Source organism: Nannobrachium achirus (genome assembly GCF_963921795.1).
Source record: "Nannobrachium achirus genome assembly, chromosome: 20".
NCBI lineage: Eukaryota > Metazoa > Chordata > Actinopteri > Myctophiformes > Myctophidae > Nannobrachium > Nannobrachium achirus.
In genome coordinates this window covers 57,023,120-57,043,999 of record NC_137827.1, presented here as the reverse complement: position 1 = coordinate 57,043,999, position 20,880 = coordinate 57,023,120, and the positions used below count along the sequence as shown (strand labels likewise).

Below are 20,880 nucleotides of genomic sequence, written 5' to 3'. Positions count from 1 at the left end.
GTAAACACAGCCAAACAGACAATAATGAAAAACACCACACGTTATCCACCGGACCTGTTCATTCTTATGAAGGTCTTATTGCGACCGTCAGGTCGCATTTACTATCAAAACCTCCACCGCCTGTCTGTCCGTCTGTCAGTCAGTCAGTCAGTGTGTCTGTCACGTCACGTCACACTTTTGCCCTACTCATATCTCCGCCATTGTTGCCCCTATCCATGTGAAATTTTCCACACACACTCCTTGCCAGCCAAACCAACCTCTACCCCTCTTTTCTCAAAAGCCCCTCTTCTAGCGCCACCATGAGGACGGTTCTTGCAACACAGTTATGGACACAGCTCCTACAATTTTTGCCCTAAAAGTATGCAAATCGGTACACAGTATGTCTACACACATGTCATCAACATGGATCTCCTCTTTTCTCACATGCCCCTCTTTTAGCGCTACCTTGATGCCGGTTCTTGCGAAACACATTTATGGACACAGCTCCTACAATTTTTGCCCTACAATCACACAAATCGGTACACACTATGTCTACACTCATGTCATCAACATGGATCTGTCCCATTTAGCGCCACTCTCAGGCCGATTTTTTAAAACACATTTTTGGACACTGCTCCTACAGATGTTGCCCTAAAATCACGCAAATCGGTACACAGTAGGTCTACAGACATGTCATCAACATGGATCTCCTCTTTTCTCACATGCCTTCTAGCGCCACCTTGAGGCCGGTTCTTGCAAAACACATTCATGGACACAGCTCCTACAAATTTTGCCCTAAAATCACACAAATCCACAGTATGTCTACACACATGTCATCAACATGGATCTCTCCCATATAGTGCCACCATCAGGCCGATTTCTTAACACATTTTTGGACACTGCTCCTACAGATTTTCCCCTAAAATCACGCAAATCGGTACACAGTATACGTCTAAACTCATGACATCAACATTGATCTGTACCATATAGCGCCACCATCAGGCGGATTTTTTCAAACTCATTTTTGGACACTGCCCCTACAGATGTTGCCCTAAAATCATGCAAATCGGTACACAGTATGTCTAAACTCATGTCATCAACATTGATCTGTCCCATATAGCGCCACCATCTGGCCGATTTTTTCAAACACATTTTTGGACACTGCTCCTACACATTTTACCCTAAAATCACGCTGCGACCTGACGGTCGCTTATCTCCCGATTAGGGAGTCTTACTGGTAACTTAAGGTCTGTATGGTAATACTTAATAATGACTGGTCACTCCCACACTCATCTGGACAAGATCAGGTGTTTATTGTAAAGATCTGTCCCATTTAGCGCCACCTTCAGGCCGATTTTTTAAAACACATTTTTGGACACTGTTCCTACAGATTTGGCCCTCAAATCACGCTAAGCCGTACACAGTAGGTCTACAGTCACATCATCACCATGGATCTCTTTGCACACTCACTCCTTGCCTGCCACTTTACAACTGCGACTCTTTCTCAGGCACAGACAAAGGAGTTCCTCTACACTTCATCACAAAGGACTTCTGCAACACTTCATCAATGGCCCTGTTACTTTGCATCTTAATGCAAAAGGACGTGTCAAGTACCATCACACTTTTGCATCTGCATGCATGTGGAGGTGTCACGCACCATCACACTAACTTTGCACCCACTTGCTGTCTTCGTACAATTCGACATCTACAAAGGCCCAAGCTTCCACCCCCATCATGCCCGCACTGTGCCAATTCCGCCGCACACTTACAGGTGGATGAAGGCTGCCGAGGTCTGCACACGCACCCAAATCCCTCTTTGTCTGGCCTTCGCTATCACAATTCACAAGAGCCAAGGTTGGACTCGCGACAAAGTGCACCTTGACATCGGAACATCTGTGCACTCACTTAAGTTGGCTGTTCCAGAGTTACCTCCCTGCAAGGCTTGTGCCTCCATCCAGCAGATTTGCGCGCAAACGAGTGGGCGCGCTTCCAGAAGATCAACAACAACAAGGGGCACCAGGACCGCAAAGCGATTGACAAGGCCCTGGCCTGCAGTGAATGCATGCCACGCTGCTGCGCCACACTCTGCAACCCTAAATCTTAATGCTTCATTACTTTCTCTAGCCCATTCGGTTGCTCTGACTCTGCGCCTGCACAAAATCTCCTCTTCACTCTCACACAACCTAAACATATCCCGATCTCCTCTGTCTCTCTGCCTGCCTATATGTCTGCTTTAAAGGAAAACTTTAGTTTTTTACAACAAGGGTTCATATTTTAGATTGTAATTAAAGAATATAAAAGATGAGTGTTAAAATGATTTCATTTACTTATTTCTATTGTTTTAGAGAGTCTTATTTCAGTGGTTGGGGGCATGCGTACAAGTGGCTCAATAGGTCATTTTACACAATAAGCCCATTCAATGGAACCTTTCATGGTTGGATGTGACTTATGGGGGCTAGAAATGTTACTGTAAATAGCAATAAAGAAACTGCTGGCTTATTTTGTCTAAAAAGACATATTTAGCCACTTGTACGCATGCCCCCATGCGTACGCATGCCCCGCATTTTAGCAAGGTAAACGCGATAAAACAATAGAACGAAGCAAATGAAAACATTTTAACACTCACTTTTTCTTTTCTCTAATTACAATCTAAAATATGAACCCTTGTTGTAAAAAAACAAGGTTGTCCTTTAACTCTCATTTTGTTTCACAAACTTGCACAACTGCGACCCATATGTATGTCAGACACTCTGTGTCACACCTTGCATGCTTTGAACTAGAGGTCTGCGCGGGACTGATTTTTTGATCCCGCTCCCGCCCGCTCCCGCATAATTTCTGACCACTCCCGCCCGCCGCCGCAATGATTTTATTTGTGACCGCCCGCAGACAATTCCTCTCCGCCGCTCCCGCCCGCGAAAAACAAATTATGTGAATTTTGACCCGCGGACTCCCGCGGCGCACGTACCGCAGAACGTCCAACAGCCTCCCTCCCAAGAAGGCACATTGAAATGAGATCCAAAACCATTACCAAACAAAAAAGTGTGCCGTGTGCGCCATGCGAGGAGCATATTTGTGACGGACTGACAGTTGGTGAGAACAAGAAAGAGAGAGAGAGAGGGAGAGGGCGAGCGAGGGAGCCACGGCACGGAGTGAGAGAGCAAGAGGCGAGAGAGAGAGAGAGAGAGAGAGAGAGAGAGAGAGAGAGAGAGAGAGAAACTTGGCGGAGAGAAAGAGAGACGCATTCCACGTACTGTATCAATGTGGGTGCGTTGTCCTCACTCAGCAGGGAGAATTGCGTTCTCTATTCACTTGACTTGCTAAAGAAGGCACGTTGACGTTTGTATAATCCATTGAGAATTTGAGATCCAAAACCAACAGGACTAGTGAAGGCTACGTGCGCGAGAGAGGAGCATTTGTGAGGTTGTTAACAGAGGTAAAGTGTTTATATTGCGATTGGACATAGGCGATGGGACTATATTATAATAAATAGTTGTTATTTAGGCTAAATAGTGAGCGACAATGCCGCCGCAAATATCTGCCCACCGGTTAGCCGTTAACAGACGAGAGAGGGAGGGAGGGGGAGTTAGAGAGCGAGAGAGAGAGAAAGAGAAATTCCACGTGCTGTAGGTCCATGCGTTCTCCTCAGGCGCTCAGCAGGGGAAGTTACATTGATTCTCTACATATTCACACATCTTGCTAAAGTATAGATAAAAGCTTATTGCGGGAGAGTGCGGGATTTTGCGGCGCCGCCGAGTTTATTTTGACCGCCCGTCCCCTCCCGCAGGGATTAAACTACCGCCCGCGCCGCAATACATGGTGACGGGTCCTGCAGGTCCCGCGGGAGTGCGCTCCCGCTGCAGGGCTCTACTTTGAACTTATGTCTTTGCTGCCTTCTTTGCTACATGTCACTGCGCTATGTCAAGCTGACTCTTCTACAATAAACGCCATCTAAATGAATGCCTGTCTGCTTTCTCATCAATCACCCACTGTGCTCCCCACAACATAATCTGTGACTGTTATATTTCAACACAACACCTATGTTACACATTGGCAGCACCTACATAATTACATATCTCCTACGACATAAACGCAACCATGTCACTGCTAAACCCCACATTCTCTGCGCGAACCAACGCAATACATATGTCACACACATCCCCCTACACCCAGGAAGCAATGCCACTTACAGTCCTCTTTGTGTATACATGTGATCTGACAGTCGCTTATCTCCCGATTAGGGAGTCTTACTGGTTATAAGTCAGTATAAGTGGTCATTGGGTGCTTTAAAGGCCCACTGACACGCCCCAAAATTATAATCGTATGATACAGTAGGTCAGATGGTCTCTCTGAAAACTGTCTGAAATAGTCTGAACTCTGAAGCTCACATCACAGTGTAATCTGCCCCTCGCCCCCCAACAACAGCTGACCAGTACAGTAAGTACAGTCAATTAATTTGATTGGCTTATAATTGCGCATTCACACAATGACATCATAAAAATATTAACTCATATTTTAACACGATGACTGCCAGGGGCCACAAGAGGCCGCTAAAGTGCCAGACATTTCCCCATAGGGCTTCGCTATAACATCCGGGTACCCAGGCAGAAGTGCATTGGGATTTCACTGTGAACAGTGTTATGAACATGAACCGGATGAAGAGAGCTAACAGTTAGCTATCATTTTTATTTTTTTATTTTTTTGAAGACCAATTTGAGGCTATTTAGCCGCAAAAAAAAAAAAAGAAAAACGTTTTTGCTGCCAGAGCACAGTTCAGAGAAAAAGGTCTCTAAAGATGTGAGAATGTATTGGATTAGGCGGCGTGATGCGGCGGCGTTACCCGATTACGGGCCGGTGGAAAGAGCTTGCGGTTTTCGGCCTGGATCAACATTTAGACGGGGGCTTCGTTGATAGCCTGATACTTCAGTCCGCACATCACCACCCCCTGTTGGTGGGTGGTGTGTAGTGTGGACTGAACCCGCAGATATTTTATTTTATTTCAGGCTCGCCTGAAGAGCGGGCGAATTGAATGGGCCAATCAGGGTTGTATGCTTGGGGCACGTGGTTTGGCTGCTCCGGTCCCAGCCCCCTCCAAACAGAGCTCTTCTGCCCACGTCAGAGCAGTGTAGGCCCACGTGAGATTCACTAGTGGACTCTGATTGGTGTCCTCTGCCCACGTGAGAGTCTAGTGGACTCTGATTGGTCTGTGAAGACTGTCATGGCGGAGTCAGACTCGACTCGAATTCTTTTAATAAACTATACAATAGTGCCGTTTCATTACGTTTTAATACCATTTTGCACTAACGTAAACATGCAGTCATATAATATGTTATGAGAAATAACGTATTTTTGCAATGTCACGCCATGTCGCTGTCGGCGACACACGGGGCTGTGTGTGTGTGTGTGTGTGTGTGTGTGTGTGTGTGTGTGTGTGTGTGTGTGTGTGTGTGTGTGTGTGTGTGTGTGTGTGTGTGTGTGACGTCAATAGGCTTTACCCCGCCCCCGCTGAAGTAGAATCTCCGTCCCCAGGCTCAGACTCAATCCCAAAACAAAGTGTGTGATTGAGTCTGACGCTTGCAGTCAGGCTACTTCGTTGAGGCCTCCGATCAGATTATTTAATTCATTTTATTAAAGAAACCGGAATTGTTCGATTTCGGCACCTCGGATACGTCACGCAAAAATAGAGTTTTTTTGGGGGGGCTCTAAACTTTATTCTAAACCATTTTCAATTGAATAAATCGTCGGAACATGTAGAATGGCTCGTTGGAAAGCGATGGACAAGCCAGGACCACCCATGTCTCTACAAGCAGCTCAGGGTAAGTAAAATAGCAAAAAAAATATTGGATTGGATTGAAAAAAAGAACCGAAATTGTTCGGTTTTAGCACTAAAAGATGACTTTTTAGATGACTTTTTAAAGTACTCCGTACCCCTTTAAGTAAAGTAAAACAAAATGCATTACATTTATGCAAGAACACAAAAGGTTCTGCCTGCACTTCAGGACTGTAATTACTTGTTTTAAAGCACCCAATGACCCCCAGTTATCCACCAAGAATGTTTTTCTGAGTATGTTTGAATTTTTTACAACATATTGCAACATATTTGGAGCAGTGAGATGAAACACTCACTGTTTTCTTTTTTCTTTTTTGCGCTAGTGTTACATGTGGTGATGCTGAGAGTTGATTTTTTATTATTATTATTTATTTTTTTCAACTCGGGTGTTAAAATCACACTATAATGCATTTGTAATACATTAGAACATTATTATATACTGGGGTTTCAGGCCGCTATGTGGGCTGTTATATACAGCCCTCACATCTACGTTTTACTCACTGTTGCCAGATGTTCGATAATTATCGTATTTGTACGATCAATAATTCCTAAGATGCCCAAATGTACAATAACTTTGGCATATCACAAAAAAAAAGAGTGTTCATTTACTGAATTCCCTGGCTGCTGATCCGGGTTTGGCTTCTCAAAGTAAGTAAGGAAATCAGTCAATCTGATCCTAGATCTGTCTTTCCAGTCCAGTTTCAGGGTTTTATTTACCCCAAACCCTCCACGCAGCATAATGTGATGCGTTTTTGTCACATAGGAGTCTCAAAGAAGCTTGTTTCTTACCCTAAATATGCATTTTTTTGATTAAATTTACACTTGTGATTTCTCTTTTTTGGTTGTATACGATATAGTTTTCTTCCAAATACAATAATAAATAACGAACATTTCCCATCTGGCAACACTGGTTGCAGTGCCTATCCAACCCTTATTAGCCGGGGAGCCACAGGCCCAAAAGCTCAAAGAATAGGATGTTACCTGTGATGTCATGACATACTTTTAATTTTTGTTTTTTCTATTAATTTGGTCATCAAGGTCCACAGAATGAGAGGCCTGCTCTGCCGGAAATCATGCGAAAAAAAGTTATGGCCATTTGTATATTCACTCCATCGACTTCAATATAAAGGAAAGAAACACACAAAAAAAAAATATGCTTTAAGTAGCATGTGAGGGGTCAAACTAGGGATTCTTGATGATTCTGAATCCATTGCAAGCATTTGTTTTGCATGAAAAACATTCCTTGGGCTAGAAAACGGACCAAAATAACGGTGAAAAGTGATGACTCATCACTTTTCACAGGTTTGAGAGGCTGAAATCTAGCCCAAGGAATGTTTTTCATGCAAAACAAATGCTTGCAATGGATTCAGAATCATGAAGAACCCTTAGTTTGACCCCTCAAATGCTACTTTTTTTGGTGTGTTTTTTCCAGTATAGTGAAGTCAATGGGAAACTTTTTTTCGCAGGATTTCCGGCAGAGCAGGCCTCTCATTCTGTGTACCTTATTGACCAAATTAATAGGACAAACAAAAATTTGGAGTATGTCATGACATCACAGGTCCTCTCTCATTTTGGCCCAGTGGCTCCCCGGCTATATGCTCACGATGTGTGTAGCAATGTTCCTGGGGACATTTACATTTTACATGGGTTGCCTCCAAGTCATGCAGCTTTGAGTTTCATAGATTCAAAGAATTTGAATTCACACAAACATTTGACAGCCCCCCTGAAAACACAACTTGAAATTGTATTTTCTATAAAGCTTTTTTTTTAAACAACATAACTTACATCCTCTAGTTTAGATTCATAATTCATGACATGTTTTAGTTGCATTCATTTCCTTTGAGGAGGAAGAAGGTTCCCATGGCGACCCCCAGCAGACCCAGGGTCAGCCCCACACCACAGAACACAGCAGGACCCATGCTGGACTGGTCTTGGATCTCATAATCCGCATCTGAAGAGAACACACACACACACACACACACACACACACACACACACACACACACACACACACACACACACACACACACACACACTGTGACGTTGTTTGCCATTGTTTTCAATACATTTGTAACTTGTATGTACAGGTGATGTTTCAGTTACTGACTGAAACTAACAAACTGTAGTCTTTGAGCTCTGTTAGGCGCGGATTCCAAGCAATACTGTCATTAAGAAAGCTTGTATTTTAGTTTGGTTGCTATTTTAATGTCAGATAATGTTTCAAACGATGCAATATTGATGCTACTGAACAGACACCTCCAAGCCGGCTTGATATTGCCAAGTGTGGCCATCACCTTTTAATACAATCTACCGGTATATAGATCATGTAAATTGTATAGATGCCAGTGGCTCCTCACAAGTGTCTCCAATCACTTTTGAGTCTATTGATCACATATTTGTAGGCATCAATGTAGTTTGGAAATTGTTAAATTAAATTAGTAAATAAGTATCACATATAATGTGTGGTTTTGTGTGGGGGAAAATATAAGACAGGCTGTAGCACTCAAGGACAGTGTTCTTACCCCACACTCTGGTCTCAGGTGCAGTGAGTGATGGGTGGTTGACTGTACAGCTGTAGATGTCTCCCTGCTCTGGTGTGAACTTCACTCTGGAGATCTGGAAGAAGGTTATGTCATCCTTGAAGTAGGGGACGGTGTTAGTGATGTCAGTGGTCAGGTTGAGGTTGTTCCTGGTCCATGTGATGTGAACCGGGGCAGGATAGAAACCAGTCACGTAACAGATGAGAACGTTGTCCACCCCCAGTTCAACAACGTCTCTGGGGTAGATGGAGCTGCGAGGTTCTTCTGTTGACACATAAAATGCACAAAGACAAAGAGATGTTACATATACTGTACTGTACATCATCTAGCTAGCAGATCCAGGGTCAGCCCCACACCACACAAAAGCTGAGCTGCACGCTCTCTCTCTCTCTCTCTCTCTCTGTGTGTGTGTGTGTGTGTGTGTGTGTGTGTGTGTGTGTGTGTGTGTGTGTGTGTGTGTGTGTGTGTGTGTGTGTGTGTGTGTGTGTGTGTGTGTGAAAAGCATTTGAATATATATTCATATTTAAACTAATTTATGATTAAAATAAATATTGAAATATTCAGTGATATAAAATATGCTCAAAATTGGCTTTCTTAATAGTTAGAATAGTTTGAATTAGTATTTCTGTACCTTGTTCCACTGGTTGGTTCTTCAAGGCAGTGAGACATGATTTCAGGTTCTGTTTGCAGGTCTCCTGCGCAGCCAAGGCAAATTGATAAATTTCATGGTAGATCATTGGATCTATAAACTTAGGCTGAGGCAACACCCCCTTCCCTTTGTTGAAGTCTGCGTACCAAATCACCTCACCATCCAGTCCATACATGTGCTCCTTATCCGCGTTTTCATCTGTGCCTGAGCAGCCATAGACACAAATGTCCTTGTGTACAGCTGGAAAGAAAACAAACATGAAATTGAATTAACTTTGAACTAACACAAATTGAGAATGACAAATCACATCATCAGATGTGTTCCTAAAGTTGAATTTGAAGTGAAAGGTTGAATATTAGAAGTATCTTGTGTGAGGTATTTTATTCACAATGAAACAGACTCTAATGTTGCTGTTTAAAAAAAAATCATAGTCAGATTTTATTTTTACATTATTTAATTTTTTGTCTTGTTTTTAATTAAAGTGCCATAGTTTTGTACTTTTTCTGTTTTGTATGTGTCTATGGGGTTGTAGACCCCCAGGTGGGGTTATAATGTACAGATTTGTCTTCCCTGTGTATTTTTGGTTACTTCCTGAAAGCTGAAAGACTGGGCCTCTCAAAAGGCCCAGTCGAAAAACACAGATTAAATGACATCATAAACTCATCCCCTCTCCTTTTACCATTCACCCAACACTGTGGGTATGGCTAACCTAACCTCCTTCCTCCTAGTTTAATCATAATACCTGAGCATCATGTTTTGTTTTGTTTTTCAAGGAAATGCAGAACGTCTTTTTTATGCTATGTTTTGTCAGAAGACCTACGATGATATATGTTACATCAAAAATATCTATTCATACAGTGCGTGTAAGCTCGTAGATCTGCTATTTTCTAATTATTTTTTTATTTTTTGTAGTTTTTATTATTATTTTAATTTGGGAGGACAGGGTAATTGTGCCTATAAAGAAAACAACTATAACATGAGGAAACCTCTGTCTGTCATTGTGTCCTTGTCCATTTTTCTCCTCAGTGGTTTAACCACTCCATCTGAAATTTAACACAGTTTAATAATGCTGTGTTCAAGTCCAGCTAGATTGAGAGTGACAAAGCCAATTATTCACTTTTCCTAAATTTAAGCTATTTATTAGCTATTTATTTCATGAACGGTCCTTGCACGCAGTCCTTGCTAGAAATATCAGGTAATGTACTGTATTTCAACCTGTGTGCGGGTGTGAGTGCGTGCATGCATGCTTGCGTGCGTGCGTGCATGGGACTGTCTGGGGGTAAAGGGGCCTTTTACGTTTTATTTTTATTTTTTTCTCAGTGCAGTAGCTACAATGAGAGAGTCCGACAAGAGGAGGAGGAGAAGGGGAGGCGAGGATGGGAGGAGGAGGAGGAGGAGGAGAGGAGAGGAGAGGAGAGGAGAGGAGAGGAGAGGAGAGGAGGGGAGAGGAGGGGAGAAAGAGGTGAGGAAAAGCAGAGTAGATGAGGGGGGTAGGATGTGTGGGTCGAACAGGAAGGACCTCGTTATGATGTTGTTGTTGTTGTTGTTGTTGTTGTTGTTGTTGTAGTATGTTATTATTATTGTACAGATAGTTCCGACCAAGCAATCTGATGGTTGAAATCTCGACTCTTTCTTTCTCGTTCTCAAATGAAACTTATCCAAAAAGTCTGATGGAGGAGATGAGTGGCTAAGCCTAAGTGGCTACAGTTTGCATGCAGACTCAATAGCTAAATCTGTCATGAAACAAATTTGCATAACTTTTGAACTACAGTTCAAATAGATAAGATGCCCATAATGTACATTTCCTTCTTTATATACAAAATGAAATACACATACAATTAACACCAGCCAATAAAACATTTAAACACTGCAGCTACAGTATGAGCATGAATGCAGGACCTCAAAGACCTTGGGCCCTATCTGTGCACATTGCAGGTAGAGAATAAATGTATATTTTATATAATAATAGTAGAAATACCAATTGTACATTTTATATTTCATATAATAACTTTAGAAATATTGTATAGAAATTCAATGTACTTACCACCTGCTTTGACATGAAGCACGGAGGAGAGGATGAGGAGGGTGGCTGCAATCTTCATCACAGAGCAAACTGAACTGAACTGATCAGAATGATCAGATCAATAAACAGGTGTTTACGTCAAGAGAAGCTCTGGGGTCTGAACGAGAAGGAAGGAGGGTTTGTTCTGTAGTTTAGAAGAATCAGCCAATCAGATTAAAGATATCGTGTTGCATCATCTGTGTCCAGGAAGACGCTATTCCACACTTTTGAAGGTAAACCTAGTTAAAGAATAGAATAGAATAAAATAGAATAGAATAGAATAGAATAGAATAGAATAGAATAGTCCCCACTCCTTGGGGATTGTTTTTACCACATATCACATTATTGCGACCACCAGGTCGCAGTTACTATCAAAACCTCCACCGACTGTCAGTCAGTCAGTCAGTCAGTCAGTCAGTCAGTCAGTGTCTTGCCCTTCTCATATCTCCGCCACTGTTGCCCCGATCCATGCCAACATTTGCACACTCGTGTGCTGCCAAACCACGTGATGTGATTCTTGCAAAACACATTTTTTTTCTTGCAAAACACATTTTTGGACACTGCTCCTTAAGAAATTGCCCTAAAATCACGCAAATCGGTACACAGTATCTCTCTACAGTCATATCAGCAACATGCATCTGTCCCAACTAGCGCCACCATCAGGCCGACTTTTGCAAAACACTTTTTTTTTTACACTGCTCCTACAGATTTTGCTCTAAAATCACGCAAAGCGGAACACAGTACATGTCACGTCATCAACATGGATCTGTCCCATTTCCCATATTCCCTCCTGATTGCCTACCATTGCCTTCTAAAGTTTGTGTATGCAACCTGACGGTTGCTTATCCCCCGTTTTAGGGAGTCTTACTGGTTTGTATATATACACAGAGGTGAAATTTGTCCTCTGTGTTTAGCCATCCTATAACAACTAGGAGCAGTGAACTTTACAGAATAGAGCAGAGCCCCAACATTGTCTTTATCGACATTGTTCATAAATACCATCCCATCTAGCTTGCCAGCAGTCTAATGTAATAGTAAAAGAGTTTAAACTGATTAGTTAATTTTTATTTGTATGTGTGGTTAAAGCAGTTGAATTATATCAGGGGTCTTCAACGTTTTCAGGCCAGCAACCCCCAAACTGATGGGGAGATGGAGCAGGGATCCCCTAACTCGTAGGGTGGGGGTGGGGCTACAACATATATTGTATATTTATGTATCAAATTGTGTGTCATGTGTATAAACATACCATGTTAGTGTGCATTCAATACTATGGTATTAAAATGATAGATTAATGTATCATACTTTTATTTTAAACATGCATGTGCAAGTGGCTGTACTGCCATTTATAAACATACCTTATTAAAGATGGGGTGCCATGATTTCACCCCCTCCAAAACATGATTATCATGTATTATGATTATACTAGGAGGATTTTTTTTTCTCCAAAAAAGTGTACAGAAAGAGTTAAAATTAGGGGTTTCTTTTACAACAAATCTTAATTTTGAAATCGTTGTATACTCTGTTCTTTGTATATTTTGCTGCAGATGCTCATGTGTGTAGACAGTTTAACAGCTTACATGTGTGGAAACGTGTAGATTTAAGTGAAATGGACAGATCACTGAGATCAAATGCAGCATTTGACACACTGTAATAATAAGGGAAGTTACAACAAACACTCTATTGAGGAGTCAAATGTCTTCCAAAAAGTTGGTCATTTGAAACTCTGTTCTGTTGTGTTCATACGATATCAATCCAAGCCTCATTACATCTCCCTGCTGAAACCACTTCTTTAAAAACTGGCATTCATTCATGTGTGTGTGTGTGTGTGTGTGTGTGTGTGTGTGTGTGTGTGTGTGTGTGTGTGTGTGTGTGTGTATGCGTGCGTGCGCGCGCGTGCGTGCGTGCGTGCGTGCGCGGCATGTGGGTGTCTGTGTGCGCATGTCACCACCGAAGCTAACTGGAAACTTTAATTTCACCTCCTCATTTACAGCCAATCAGGAACATTTTGTTAAACATCACCAGAGATAGAGAGAGACAGTGTAATTGCGACCGAAGGTAGCATTTTCTGTCGCAATTACCTGAAAAACCTTGTCGCTTGAGTGTACGTACGTACGTATTCTGTACAGGAAGTGATGTCAGTGAGTCGTGACATCACTTTCTGTACGGGGCGGCTACACAAGACTAAGAAAGACAAAAAAAAGAGAAGGATACACAAGACTAAGAAAGACGAGTATAAAAGAAGAGTATAAAAGAAAAAAAGGAGGAGGAGGATAAAGATACCAAAAGGAGAGAGAAGAAAGGGTGGATGAGGTACAATGTGCTGTATCCTCCTCCGATCTGATACAGGGCGGCTGAACATAGATCACCTATGAAAGAATGTCCATCCACCTGGAGAAAAGAAAATGTAACAAGGAGGTGGCAACGGGCGGCCAGATAAAGTTATTAGGCCTGGATCCGACTTTAAGTCGACGCACAGGATTCCAGAAGTGTAGTGCTTAATCGCTCTTGTATCAAACCGGTACTCGAAACGTTCTTAGAATTTAACATATTTTCGAACGTAAATATGGGTGCGGCTGTGTTAAGAACGTTTCGTTGTCAAGCTCAACGTTGGGCATTTGGACCTATACATGGAGAAATGGAGCAAACCAGTTTGGCCTAAACATAGAGATGTGGAGAACACTATATATGCAGATAGTCCAGTCCATCATGTCATATGGGACTATACCGTCATAGACAGTAGCCATTGTTAGGCCGGAGTCAATGGCTGTCTGTCTGACTGTCTGTACAGGAAGTGATGTCACATGACATACTTTTTATGCCCATATATGACTCATTCTGTACCACATCTCCATGTTTAGGCAAACTCCACACAGAAAGGCCCTATCGCCAACCCCACCTAGGGTGTGGGCGATAGGGCCTTTCTGTGTGGAGTTTGTATGTTCTCCCCGTGTCTCCTAGGGTTGATACCCTCACAAAAAAACATGAACAAACTCCCCCCAGAATGACAACAACTAGAATCGTCAGAGAAACGCTGTGGTTGGCCAGATGGTCAAGAATTGGCGCGACCTCACCCTTTAGGGCGAGGTCGCATGTCACCCTGAGGTCGCAAGTCACCCTCAGGTGTCTTACTAGTGTTCAATAACTTTAATAATACTAATACTATTAATATTAATAATCATCATCATCACCATCTTCATCATCAAAGTTATAGCATATTATCCTGGGTATACTAGACAAATACAAAACCAATGTCTTTATTCACGTAAACAAACTTTAAAACACTGATATCTGTTCACACTCTGCCAGTAACATGCTGTCACATGTTCTGCTTCCAGGAGCTTCTGTTTGTGTAGGCAAACCCTGCTCAATAAAAGGTGGAATAATACTGCCACCTATTGGGTGAGTGGACACATATCATAACTCTAAAGAGTTATAGAGCTGTAAAGGTTTATTTGGAACCCCTGCAATGAAGCCTGGGTGTCCTGGGTGTTATAACTCTCAGTCGTTATAAAATACCAGGTAACCAGAGGCCTCTCGTGGCTTATTGCTTCAATAGCACACACTAATCCTAGTAGTTAGGATGGGTAAATGCAGAGGATGAAATGTTACATATAATAATAACAGTGGGTGACATTATGTTTATAACAGTAGGTGACATTATGTTAATAACAGTCAGTAGGTGACATTATGTTAAAGAGGTGGTGCCATAGTTTTGTACTTTTTCTGTTTTTCATGTGTCTAGGAGGTTGAAAGTACTTCATTAGACCCCCTGGTGTGTTATTTCTTTTTAGAAATGATGTATTTGTTTGTTTTCTCTTGGAGGCTGCCACCTTGTGGTGAAAAGTGTCAGTTAAAAAACACAGATACTAAGTGTGTCACAGTATCAACTCCTCCCCTATTTACCATTCACCCAACACTGTGGGATGTGGCTATATCAGCTGGGTCACCACCCACCATGCCATCCATGCATACTTAATGAACTGGGGGTGTGGCCACATAAAAACCCAATTTTAACTCTTTCTGTATACTTTTTTGGAATAAATCTTCCTCCTAGTATAATCATAATACCTGATAATCATGTTTTATACTGTTTAAAGGTGTATTCAGTGATAATGAAAGTGGCCGGGGGTCATCTTGTCCCTTATTGGCCTTACAGCGTGGAAATGTTTTTTCTTTACACCATTATAATGTTCTCCTTTTGATCATCAGACCCAATCACTGAATGTTGGTAGGCCTACGTCTCCAGCTTCAGGATATGTATGATACTGATTTACTACGAGACTGTGGCATTTTATGAGTTCAGTAGTTTACAATCTAGGCATTTAGCAGATGTTCTTAATTCAGAGCGACTGTGGTTCTCAAAACTTGTATTTTGACTATCATAACTAAACATCAACATAACTACGGCCATACTTTACCCTGATTGGTCGAGGACTGGCTGGCCACCTCTGAAAACCGAATCTAGCTATGCTCGTAACACGGGCTATGGTGGAAGTCCTTATATGGTCAGCACACATTCTAGTGAGGACAATGAATGGAAAATGTACCAATTTGAACTTTATTTGAATGAAATACAATCACTGAATATACCTTTAATAACAGTAGGTGACATTATGTTAGTCTTAGATACGGCAGAGAAAGGAAGAAAGGAGGAAACTACTACTAGCAGTAGACCCAATCACTGAATATCGGTAGGCCTATGTCTCCAGCTTCAGGATATGTATACTGATTTACTACGAGACTGTGGCATTTTATGAGTTCAGTAGTACAATCTAGGCATTTAGCAGACGTTCTTAATTCAGAGCGACTGTGGTTCTCAAAACTTTTATTTTGACCATCATAACTAAACATCATAACTACGGCCATACTCTACCCTGATTGGTCGAGGACTGGCTGACCACCTCTGAAAACTGAATCTAGCTATGCTCGTAACACGGGCCATGGTGGAAGTCCTTATATGGTCATCACACTTTCTAGTGAGGAGAATGAATGGAAATGTACCAATTATATTTTTATTTTTATGTTTTATTTTATGTTTTATTTAAAGTAAATGGTCTAATACTGGGCGGACGTAAAGTAGCGGACCACCAGACTGAGACATGCTGGGGGTGAAAATAATTTATGTGATTTTGTGTACATCATATTTACTGAACTATTTGATATTTTACTGTGATTTGCAAACATTGAGTCGAGGGAGGAACAGCCTAGGCCTAGTTCTCCATTTCCATCTGTCGCAGTAAAGGTAAGAACTTCTGCAAGTTACACTTACCACACAAATAAAACATTGTATTTTAATTTTATGACATGTATTTTATGACAATTATGTATTTCTATAATTTACAGGTCGTAGCAGGCCCGGTGGACCCCCTACAGCTCCAGATCCTCCTGGGTGGAATGATGAGAAGAACTGGCAACCAAAGGACCTTCCTTTTACTGCAAATCTGGGTCCTCAAAATGCAGCTGCTGACCTAGAAGCCGATCAACCGATTGACTTTGTGGAGTTGTTTTATCTGATGATTAGATCCATCACTTGGTTGATCAGACTAACCTGTATGCCAATCAATCAGTGACTTCAAACTATCTGTGATAGTGAGGGTCTGCTGCTAAACCCACATTCCAGAACCCATGACGTTACAGCAGGAAAAAAAAAGTCCAAGGACTGTTTTTCTTGACTGGTATCGTTCACAAGCCGATACTTTCAATGTATTGGTCTACAGATGAACCACTCTCTACTCCCTATTTCAATAAAACCATGTCTCGTAACAGATATCAAATCATTTGGAGATGTATTAATTTCACCGATAATCAGTGAAGTCAAGCAATTCTACTGACAGCCTTCAAAAAGTCTGGCCAGTGTTGGACCATTTACTTAGAAAATGTCAGGAAATGTTTCAGCCTTAATGCAAACATTTCCATCGATGAAGGAACTGTGGCGTGGGTGCCTGAGATTCAAAGTTTATAATCCCCCAAAAACAATCAAGTACGTCATCAATTCCTACATACCGTGCGACTCCGAAATAGGGTATTTTGTAATATAAAATATGAGTTGCTTCCAGACACCAACATGGGAAGTCGCATTCTTTTTCGCTGCTCCGGAACCAAAACAACAAAGGCTTGGTTCATCCCACACTTTCTACTATTCCTACTTTGGATCACGGATTTATGCTATAAATCACCACAGATCCTAACACCACCGGAATACGAGAAACAATTATGGGAAATGGACGTAACGGACAAAAAACACAGTGAGTTCTACCTTATGGGAAAAACGGTAGCCAAGCATCCAACCTTTGGTTTGAATGTAATACAGACGATGCTAACTACTAGCCGGAACAAAAGAAACAAACCCCTGAATGGTTACATGAGTAGATCTCTGATCTTCTTATTATTGCTGCTATCAGGAGATATAGAATTACATCCAGGGCCTGTAGCTACCCGACAGATGACCCGAAGACTAGCTGCTCTCGCCACTGCAGTTGGATTGACAACGGCAGACCCTTCTTTGTCAGTGATCAGCAAAGCTAACGATGCTAGCTTAACTAGCCCCTCACTGATGAATCCCCAGGGAACTAACAACGGACTACTCCAGCTGTCCTGACCAGTGGATCCCCGACGATCACTCGGCAGTCGCCTCCGCGGACTTACGGATCGTCGAAGGACCCCCTGGCTCACGGACCCCCTGCGAACCCTCGGAGATCGCCCCCGCATGACTAACTCAGCACGAGACCAACATCATCGACGCAAGTCACGCAACACCGGACCCCGGCGCCCCCCCCCGACCCACCCGACCTGCAGACGCACCCGGCGGACCCCTGCATGGACCCGACGGACCCCCTCGTGGACCCAGCACCCCAGAACAGAGTCTACATTAACTCTGCTCCACGCTGGCTAACCGAGAAGGCCCGAGCGCTTTTCTCAACCTGGGTTAAATCGGTCACCACGAGCCCCCACCACCTCCTCCCCCAACTCTACATGGAGACCCCTTTGTCCCCCTTGAAGCCCCCAGAGACTTCAACCAACCCCTCCTCCCCCACCGACGCCGATGCAAACACCACTTCCATGGACCTTGCCATGGACTTTGCCAGCCGCTTCGTGAAAAGAGGAATTCATATTATGCACTTAAACATTAACAGTCTGTTTGCTAAATATGAACAAATCAAGCATATGGTTCTCAAAGGTAAGGTCCATTTTCTAACCTTCTCAGAGACCAAACTTGATGCCTCTATCACTGACTCTCAGGTCGAAATTGACAACTACTCGGTCATCAGAAATGATAGAAACAGATCTGGTGGTGGTGTATGCATGTATGTTCATAACAGTATTAAGTATATCCCCCGCCCTGACCTACAACACAGCTCTTTAGAAACTGTATGGGTGGAAGTGATTCTTAAGAAAGCTAAAAACATACTAATTAGTGCCATCTATAGACCGCCCGACCAAAATGATTTCTGTGAGTTACTGGAGGAGAGCCTTGCACCGGTGGACAATGTTGAAAAATACATTATTGGAGATTGGAACATAGACATGCTTCTTAAAGAAGCTCCTCTATTCAAAAAATTCAATAAGCTATGTAATCAACAGGGTTTCACTCAGCTCATCACCAAGCCAACTAGGGTTACAGATAACTCTCAAACCACCATAGATCTCATTGTAACCACAGACAAATCTAAAGTCTCTGCGAGTGGGACTATTGAATGTGGTTGCCTAAGCGACCATGATATAATTTACTGCACCCGTAAAATACATAAGTCCAAAGCTGACGGACACAAAACAGTTGAAGCTAGAAACCTCAAAACCTACTCTAGCGAAGCCTTTAATCACAAACTGGAGAAATCTGACTGGTCCCCAGTACTAGCTAGCACTCAGGTCGATGAAGCCTGGCTGGGCTTTAAATCCATTTTCAACACTACCCTAGACGAAGTGGCTCCTTTGCGTAGGGTCAGGGTTAAAGCTCGCTCACAGCCATGGTGGAATTCGGAAATCTGTGAATCAATGAAACTCAGAGACAAAAAATACTCTGAGAAACGCAAATATAATCACAAACTCAAAAAAGGCCAATAAACACCTTGAAGCCAAATTAGAAATAGTCAGTTTAGAGGCTTATACACTGAGAAATCGGACAACCTCCTTAATCCTTTCTGCAAAAAAAAACTACTTGGATGAGAAAGTTGAGGAAAACATCCACAAACCACGACACCTATGGAAGCTATTTAAAACCCAGCTAGGCTGTGGTGCTAAACTTAGATCCATAGCCAGCAACAAATCCATCCAAACTCCCATAACCCTCCTCACTGACAGTCTTGATGTAGCCAAAAATCTCAACATCTACTTCACCTCCATGGCCAAAAATCTGGTCAATAAACTGCCCGCTCCATCTGGGCTGTTTGGTGTTAGGCACATCTTGAAATTCTACAGGAACCTTGGGGTATGCAAAGACAACTTTAAACTTGCCACGGTGACAACTGATGAAGTGTTTAAAAAACTGCGCACCCTACCTCAATTCAAGGCCGCTGGCCATGATAAAATCGCCCCCAAATTTCTCATAGACTCAGCTGCCACCATTGCCCCAATCATTACCCATATTATTAATCTCTCTATCAAGCAGGGTTATGTCCCCCAGGACTTCAAATTAGCTAAGGTAACCCCCCTGCACAAAAAAGGCAGTAAACTTGACCCTGGCAACTACAGGCCAATCTCAATCCTTAGTTCCATCTCTAAGGTAATGGAAAAAATTGTCTATGAACAGGTGGCTAAATATCTTGAAGAGAATAAACTGATCTACGAGTTCCAGTCTGGCTTCAGAGAGTCCCATTCCACAGATACATGCCTCATCTATTTGAATGATTACATCAAACGTGAAATTCACGATGGCAAATATTGCGGCATGGTCATGCTGGACCTCCAGAAGGCATTTGACACCGTCGATCATTCTATTCTGATTGAAAAACTCAAAGCTATTGGTCTTGATAGCACAGCAGTGAGATGGATGCACTCTTACTTGGTGGGGAGGGAACAGATGGTGGAAGTCAACGGAACCCTGCCCCCCCCCCCCCTCCCAGTAAACTGTGGAGTACCTCAAGGGAGTATACTAGGACCACTGTTGTTCTTAATATACGTAAACAACATGTCATCTGCTTGTGACTGCAATCTGTTTCTGTTCGCGGATGACTCGGCTCTCCTAGTCTCAGGCAGAGACATATCGCAGGTTGAAAAGGCCCTTAACTGTGAACTTAACAAGATCTGCACCTGGCTCAATGACAACAGACTCTCAATTCACCTATAGGCACAACTGAATGTATCCTCTTTGGATCTAGTCAGAAACTTAGCCTAGTTGAGAACTTCACAATTAAAGTAGGTGACACTGTGATAGAAAGAAAAAACTACATCTGCTACCTGGGTTTCATCCTGGAGGCTAACCTATCCAGTGAAAAAATGACCACCAAGGTAATCAATAAAGTCAACCAACGAATTCGCTTCCTGCAAAGGGTTGCCCGCTGATCAATATTAAATCCCGAAAGACACTAGGAGGTGCTCTTATTGGGCCCCTCATTGATTACGGAGTCCTTGTCTGGTATCGCGACGCCCCAGCTGCCTTAAAGTTAAAGCTCCAAACAGCCCAAAACAAACTAATTAGGGTTGTGCTTGGTCTCCCTCCTCAGACCCACCTTACCGATCATCACCACGAAAGCGTGGGATGGCTCAAAGTAGCTGACAGAGTCCAGCATCTTGCAATGGGCCTGGTGTACAAGATACACTACACCTCCAAGATTCCCATGTACCTGACAAACTACTTCTTAAAGGTCAAGGATGTTCACGATCACAA

At 42.6% G+C, this 20,880-nt stretch overlaps 1 protein-coding gene across 1 annotated transcript in view; it reads right to left on the bottom strand.

Moving 5' to 3' along the window:
- Positions 1-20,880, bottom strand: part of LOC308305739 (H-2 class II histocompatibility antigen, E-S beta chain-like) — a 53,908-nt gene that overhangs the window by 24,622 nt on the left and 8,406 nt on the right. The gene's annotated exons all lie outside the window — the stretch shown is intronic.